This window comes from Mus musculus, chromosome 11 (assembly GCF_000001635.26).
Source record: "Mus musculus strain C57BL/6J chromosome 11, GRCm38.p6 C57BL/6J".
NCBI classification, from domain to species: Eukaryota; Metazoa; Chordata; class Mammalia; order Rodentia; family Muridae; genus Mus; species Mus musculus.
The window spans coordinates 24947045-24955357 of record NC_000077.6 but is presented as its reverse complement, the minus strand read 5'-3'; the positions used below and the strand labels follow the sequence as shown (position 1 = coordinate 24955357).

General features: G+C 41.2%; 1 long non-coding RNA gene across 1 annotated transcript; it reads right to left on the bottom strand.

Moving 5' to 3' along the window:
* Nucleotides 1–593: 593 nt before the first annotated feature.
* On the bottom strand, nucleotides 594–3798 carry Gm39613. Its single transcript, XR_872321.1, has 3 exons — nucleotides 2420–3798; nucleotides 1531–1649; nucleotides 594–702 (listed from the first exon to the last, which is right to left on the bottom strand). It is a non-coding gene; the product is annotated as a predicted gene, 39613 (long non-coding RNA).
* Between the last annotated feature and the right edge of the window lie 4515 nt (nucleotides 3799–8313).

The following is an 8313-nucleotide window of genomic DNA, read 5'->3' as shown; positions in this document are numbered from 1 at the left end:
TCCTGTATTCACATGAATGAGTAACAAAGGAAATTCCTCAAAGTTACTCTAGTTCATTGCAAGTTACAAATCTCAATTTTTCCTTTGTTTTTGTTGTTTGTTTGTTTTTGTTTTCAAGTTATTGTGATCTTAAAAAGATGAAGAGCTATAAGAATATGTTCTTGCAGGGAAAAGGGAAAAGGTGAGGGGGAAAAGGATGCCTCAGTGGGCCCATGCCAAGGCATCCCTTCCCCCTGAGGGATCAGACACAAACTGACTGGTATAGTATAGAATAGAGTTTATCTAGGGCATGGGGAGGGGAATTAGGAGAGTAGCAGAGGCAGAGAAAGGCAGAGGGGAGAGAAGTAGGGGCCAGCCATGTCCATGTGGAGACAGGGTTGAAGGGGAATGGGGAGGAGGGGAACAAGAAGCAAGAGAGAGGCAAGAAAGTAAGAGGGTAAGATAGAGAGAGAAGGAACCAAGCAACCCCTTTTATAGGGCCAGGCCTACCTGGCTGTTGCTAGGTAACTGTTGGGAGGAGCATACCTGGCTACTGCCAGGAACTGTGGGGGTGGAGTTTAGACAGAATACCAACATCCCCCCATTTTAGTTTAGTTAAAAAAGAAAAAAATTAGAAAGAGGTGATGGCGAAGCAGGAATAGGGTCATCGGTGATATCTTGCTACTTCATGCTGACATTGAGGTTGACATGTCTCTGGCGAACCTAGAGGAATGGATATAGGGGGTGTTTGTCCAATCTTGGGAGAGTTGGCTGTTTCCTAGTCAGAAGCACAGGTTCAGAAAGAAAGGTCTTTGTCTGAGAGGAGATTGGAGCATCTTAAGGTTGCATCTTTGGAGCTGTTCTGGGTATAGCAAGTACCTAGACTTGATAAGATGTTGGAACACATTATTATAGGTAGAGAATAAGATTAGTATGTTTGGAAGAATGAAAAACATTTCTTAAGATGTACATTTGAAACCCAGAGGAATCCTACCCTCTGGTTAGGCAGATGTACTTATCTGGATGGAGCCTATTTGGTCCACGAGAGGTATATATGGTACCTGTAGAGAGGTAGAGTGGATTTTCTGTAGCTTATAAGTTTATAAAAGAGATAACATGAGTTAGCAACATGAACAGTCTTTAAGGTGAGCCTTTTGTGTAGCAAAAGGAACAAGATTAAAAAGTTGGATCATATAGTGGAATTTTTTTTTAGAGTTGGGCAAATTTATAGTAACTCAGATAATATTAGAACAGTGGCATAACAAGAAGAGGAAATATGAAGCATTTAATTAATGGAAACTGAGTTTAGGTAAGGAGATTACAGATTATATCTGTGAAAGCTTTCTTCTGTCTGTCTATGTAGTCAGTAGTCTGAGAAAGAATAAACAATAATTTAGCAGCTATATTATTTTAAAAATGACAGATTCCTCTAGCCAACAGTTCTCTGTGGTCTCTATGGTCTCAATGGCAACTTGGGTGGTCAGTCTGGCTTTCAAGCACAGAAGACATCTCTCTGTGGAATGAATACATGTGGCATGAGAAACAGCTTACCTTTATTTTAGCTAAGTCATTTGACTCAGAGTATCCAGTTTTTATCCACTGCATATTTCAGTGATCATCATATCACAATCCAGGCAGCATCCTGTAGCTGCATCCACATCTTCTGAGGCCTTGTGGGAGAAATTTAGAGGCTTTTGGGAATTCAGTATGTCATAAATTTAATAGTTAGCAAACTTCTGACAAGATTGAGCAGTATATAGATTGGTTATAACTGAAAAGAATTTAATGACAGAAGTAAAAATCATATTGAGACAGGATAGAAATGAAATGATTAGGTAACTTTAGCAAAAAGGCTAGAACCAGTATAAGAGAGCTGGCCATAGTGACATAAAATTGTGATGACAGAAAATGAGTTGTCCAGGCAGATTTAAGCCTGTGACATAAACTGAGCCTGTAGGGAGCATGGATAGGTAAGCAGTTGGGCCTTTTTTCATTTAGCAGACTGCTGACAGTATGTGTGGAAATCTCTTAAAATATGTTTGAGGACAATTTAGCATCCCTTGGGTGACAGGGGATGGGAGTGTCACTGAACCTTTCACACCAGTGTCCCAAGTAAAGAGCTCAGTCATGGGTCAGTATACAGTCAAACTAGAAATTCATGCTGTCACGTGAATAACGAGAGACTTCAATGGTGAGCGATTTTCTGGAAATTGCCAGAAAGAAATATCAACCTGGTCCCAGGAATTTTCAGCCAACTACGAGAGCCCAATTATGTAATGCTTTAGAGAAAGGAGTCACCAAGGGCCTATTTCCTACCTAATAGTTCATTCAGGAGGCTGGTCTTAAGAACCAGGGCATTGAAAGCCAACACCTTAGACCAAAAGTCTAGCCAGGCATTATCTTGGATTTAGGGTCCCTTCTGCCAAATGGAAAAACTTACCAATCAATATGCTGGTGTGTGTTTGCTGGCTTCTGCAGTCTGGTAGCAGAAAATATGGAACTGAGTGGTTGGTTTGGGTCCGTCTGGTTGGCAGAGGCTTAGGCTGGGTTACATGTGCACGTGGGAGATGCCGCAAGTCACACGACCCTCAGAGACTGTGAAGCTGTGGGGCGGGATTTCCTGTCAGCAGTCGGAAGCTGTAGCCCACAGTGGGCAGGGAGGTGGGGGCGAAGTAAGAGCCTCTGGCAGAATACAAGGGGAGGGGCCAGACCTAACTTTTCCAGGAAGAGTAGAGCCAAGGAGAGAGGGGAGGGCAACAAGCAGGGTTCATGGCAGGGGCAGAGCCAAACTTGCCAGCTGGACCAGCAGGCCTCTATAGCAGACTGACCCAAGGCCGAGAGACATGCGGGGGCCTTCCAGACCCTGTCTGGAATTCTCAGCTGCAAGAAAAGAACTGTAACTCTCAGAGCAGGTGCTACTGAGTCAGAGAAGTTTTCCAGGCCTGGCCTGGAATTTTCAGCCACGAGAGAGAGAGGACAGGACAATCTCACCCAAGAGAAAGCATAGGGGTACCTTTGAGATCAAGAAGTCTTCCTTGGGACCATGCAGATGGTCACTCTGACCAGTGGGAATGGAGACTTACCAGATCTGGGCTAGCAGGCAGGATTGTGGCTGAGAATGGAGGCAAACCTACAGAGTTTCTGGATCTGAGTCACAGTGTGCCAATATTGTGATCTTAAAGAGATAAAGGGCTGTAAGAATATGCTCTGGAGGGGTGTGGGAAAAGGGGGTGCCTCAGCAGACTCATGCCAAAGCATTCCTTCCCCCTGAGGGACCAGACACACACCAGTATATTATAGAACAGAGTTTATTTAGGACATGGGGAGGGGAATTAAAAGAGTAGCAGAGAAAGGCAGAGAGAAGAAGAAAGTAGAGAAGTAGGGGCCAGCCATGTCCATGTGGAGAGAGGAATGAAGGGAATGGGGTGTAAGGGGGCAAGAAGCAAGAGAGAGGCAAGAAAATAAGAGGGTAAGAGAGAGAGAGGAGGGGGCCAAGCAGCCCCTTTTATAGGGCCAGACCTACCTGGCTGTTGCCAGGTAACTGTGGGAAGGAACATACCTGGCTGCTACCAGGTAATTGTGGCTTTTGCTAGGAAATGTGGGGTGGAGTTTAGACAGAATGTCAATACAAGTAAAAATGGCTTGAATACTTGTATTATACCAGGGAGGTACAGTTAAAGAGTAACGAGCATAACATACTAGTTCTTTTCTCTACAAAGAGATAAACCAGCAAAAATGTTCAAAGGTGCATGTGCACACACACATGCATGTAGCTGTTCACCAGCGATGGATGAACTGGGTATACCTGAAAGGGAGACTGGAAATGAAAAAGGATGAACAGGTGAGAGAAGGATGAAACCAAGACAAAGGTTTCTGATCAAGGCTCAAAGTTTAATTTTCAGCTCTGCCTTTAAATAGGCAAACCCCACAGACCCATCCTTTGTTTAAGCTGGATTGAGATGCAAAGCAAGATCAGCAGGCAGTCAACTCCTCAAAGCTCTGGTAGGGAATTGCAAATGTGGGGCCAGGCCAGGTTAGGACTCCAGCCAGTTTGTAAAACCATCAGGGGTTTGTTTAGCCTACTCAGGGCTCAGGGAAGGACACAACACCCCCCCCCCCTTTTTGTTTTTTAAAGATGAGCTGGACGGGGGAGAATTTACATTTTTTTCCATGATCCCATCTAGGGAATAGAGTGACTAGGCAGCCATGTCTGTCTTAGGCCCATGTCTTTATTGCTCCTTCTTACCTGTCCTGGAGAACACAGTTTTTTTTTTTTTTTTTTTTTTTTTTTTTGATGTTTGTCTGGAGGACAAACACAGCTTTTTGGTGTTTGTCTCTGTCTTAGGTCAATAGGCGCTCAAGAACGCCGTTTCCTGTCCCTGACTACCTGCCTTCAAAAGCACACTCTTTTCCATTCAGACCAAAGCCACAAAGGACATATGAATATGCTCTCAATGCATTTCTTCATATTGATGAATATCTGTCATGGTGAATACCTGAGCTTGCTGAAAGCGATCGATCCTGTGTGAAGGCAACCAATATGCTCAAGACAAAAGTTCCAAAAGTTAAAAGCAACAAGATTAAAGTTGTCTGCAGACATGTCCCAGGTATTCAATCTGGCTGCTAACTGGCAAAGATCAAACACAAAGTCTGGCCACCAGGTTTATGGGGGGGTGGCTTTGAGAATTGATAGAAAACACTTGCACTCCAGTAAGAGTGGAGACTACCCTCTAGGTTAACTCAGCTGGCTAATAGGGATTTTGACCAATCTTCATCATTGGTATTTCCAATATTAGATTGATTTCTAGACCAGTCCAAGATTGAGTCAGATTAACTGGCCACATTAAAGGAAAGAGAAGAATTATTATAACTTCTCCTTTCAATTAATTTTACTAAGTCAGTTTCCACAGTCTCCATGTTCTCTGTCCTACAAGGTCTAAAGGCTTGAAGCAAGACAGCTTGTCCAGTCTGGGATATAAGCAAGCAAAGGTGGGTCAAGAACATATGTCCAATACAGCTTTCCCATTACCATTGTCAGTGCACTTAGCAAGCTAACAGGTCAGCATCATTCTTTGTCCCAGCATCAGCATGTCTCACCAATCACTCTGGAAGGTAGCACGGTCCTGCAGCATCCTGCAGAAAAAAACCACAAACATGCCTTCTTTCCCATATTAAATGCCTGATCAGGATCATGCCATATGCCAGTATGTGGATCCCTCCATTTCACCTAGGCATAAGTATGCCTAGTTGTAGAATGCCATAGACATTTAGCAGAGAGTTCTTTGGCATCCAAATTTTAAAATTTTAAAAATAAAAGACATAATTTAAATAATGTGGTGTATGGGGATATAATCACCCCCCCTTTTTTTGTTTTTTATGAGCTGTTGTTTTAAAGTTCCACAATATCTTGTCCTTGAGAATTATAAAGAATTCCAGTAATATGGGTATTATTAAATCATCTACAAAACATCTCAAATGCTTGACTGTAATAGCCAGATCCATTACCTGTTTTAATCTGACTTGGAACACTAAGCACACACAAAACAAACAAACAAACAAACAAACAAACAAAAAACAAACAAACAAAAACAGCGCCGGCAATGACTGCATTTTTAGTCGTTTCTCCTGTTAAAGCAATTGGAACTAGAAAGCCTAAAAAGTTGTCAATATTCACATGTACATATTTTAATTATCCAAAATCAGAAATATGAGTAAAATCCATTTGTAATAATTGATTAGGTATAAGTCTTCTAGGATTAACACCATTATGTGGTAGGTAGAAACTGAGGACATTGAGAACAAGTTTTTACAATATGACATGCATATTCTCTAGTAATACTAAATTATTGTCTCAAGCTATTACTATTTTGATGATATAAAACCAAGATTGTTTGGCCAATTGTTCCTGTGTAAGGCCTATAATCTGCCTGGTATTCAAATCTGCTGTGGCATTGCCCTAAGGGGTCTGTCCAGGCAATCTAGTATGAGCTATTAAATGTCCAAAGACATTTCTTTAAAGGAACAGTACTTTCTCTTAACTTGAGTTATATTTGAATACATTTCAAACAATTGCAAACAATGAGCCATATATTGACTATCAGTATACAAATTAAAACTTTGATTTTTCAAAATTTCAAAAACAGTGGCTACAGCACATAATTCAATAATCTGTGTAGAAGCAGGGGAAAGTAAAGAAAATAAACATGTGATCCAGTTACATATGCTGCTTTCCCATTAGATGAGCCATCTGTAAATACAGTGAGCACTTTCTCTATTGGATATATACATAAACATACAGGAAATACAAAAACATTCATAGGAGCAAATTGTAACAACTGGTCTTTGGATAATGATTATCAATTTTGCCAAGCAATTGGCCAAATATCAATATTCTGCAATAACTAATTTAATTACTATTTGCAATAAGGAGTAAACATTTCATCAGGTTCTTAAGACATTCTTGACAAAATACTTGCATGATTCTATCCTACAATTCCATATTAACATAACAACAGCTTCACAATAGGGTGTTCAAACTTTACTTGGAGATGAAGAAAGATGAATCCACATTAATGATTCCTTTTGCCAAATAATTTTTGTGGGCACATGAGTAGCAATAATGCAAACAGCCAACAAATTATAGTAGCTTCCTCTCCTTTCTGCAAAACTATTGATTGCTCACCAGTTAATTTGCATCCCCCTTGAGAACATCAAACAGAGGCTAAAGTCTTCTCATTGTTAGCTGAAGGTGAGGTCTTAGCCAAACCTTTTCTGCTTCTTGCAAAAGTAGGTTTCAGATTTTAGTGTTCTCTCGGGATTATCTTGGCATCTCCAATTAATTTTTTAGCCTTGAGGTAATTGTACCACAACTATTTCAAGAAAACTTTCAATTTCACATCACTTGGGTTATACTAAGGACTCAGGTGAAGTTCCATGGTAGAGTCAGTCTCCTGCATCCTCAGATGTTCTTCTAGTTTAGAACATGGAAAACACACATGGCAATACATATTTCTCCCATAAGTTACTGGGTGCCTTGGCAATGGCCAATTTCCCATCTATGCTCCTGTTGTAGTTTCCTATTGCTCCATCAGAACACTAGAGACTGGATAGTTTGATTCAGCTCATGGATTTAAGGGCTGGGAAGTGTTAGGTTGAGGGTCCAACTCTAGTAAATTCTTTCTAGTTGTTGGGAATTCTGGGAGTTCTGAGGCCACTCAAGAGATCATGTGAAAGAAAGTCATATATATATAAACACACATACACACACACACACACACACACACACACACACACACGAGGACCATCCTGGTCTTCATAACAGACCAACTCTGGAGGTAACCATTTAATCCCTTAAACCATGAGGGGATTAATGACCACAGAGTTCTCTGACTCAATTAATTCTGAACAATTTCACTTAGTACCCCTCCTTAAATTTCAAAACATATATTACATTTTGACATGAGCTGTGGAGGGACACTCAAACCACAGCAAGACCTTTAGTTAGTATTAACAGCACAGGTGGAATAAGGAACAGAATAATCTCTGAATTCTATAAAAAAGGATAAAGTGTGAAAACAGGTGACTGTTAAGGTATAAAACAGACTTGTACTAACTTGGAAAGGAAAGTCTTTGAAAGGTCACCCTGTTTGAAATGACATAGTATATTTTTTCAGCATATTCCAAAGGCAGCCTAGGGATTCTGCAATTACTATCAAGATTTTTTGTTTTTTCTATTGATCAATTTATTTATAGACTTTACATCCCAATTGCAGTTTTCCCCCTCTCTTTCCATTCTCCCCCCTTACATAGCTCCTCCCCTAGCCCCTTCCTGTCTCCTCTGAGAAGAGTAAGATTCCCCCACTGGATACCAATCTAGCATGTTATATCAAGTCACTACAGTTCTAGAAAATCCTCTCCCACTGAAGCCAGACAAGGCAGTCCAATTAGGGAAATATAGGCAGGCAACAGAGTCAGGGTAAGCCTCTGCTCCATTTGTTGGGAGACCTGCATGAGGACCAAACTGCACATCTGCCACATGTGTATATGTGTGTGTGTTGCAGGGGAGGTAGGTCAAGCCCATGTATGCTGTTTGGTTGGTGGTTCAGTCTTTGAGAGCCCCCAAGGGTCCAGATTAGTTGAATATGTGGTCTTCTTTATTTTTAAGATTTATTTATTAATATATGTAAGTACACTGTAGCTGTCTTCAGACACTCCAGAAGAGGATCTTGTTGCAGATGGTTGTGAGCCACCATGTGGTTGCTGGGATTTGAACTCTGGACCTTCAGAAGAGCAGTTGGGTGCTCTTACCCACTGAGCCATCTCACCAGCCCATAT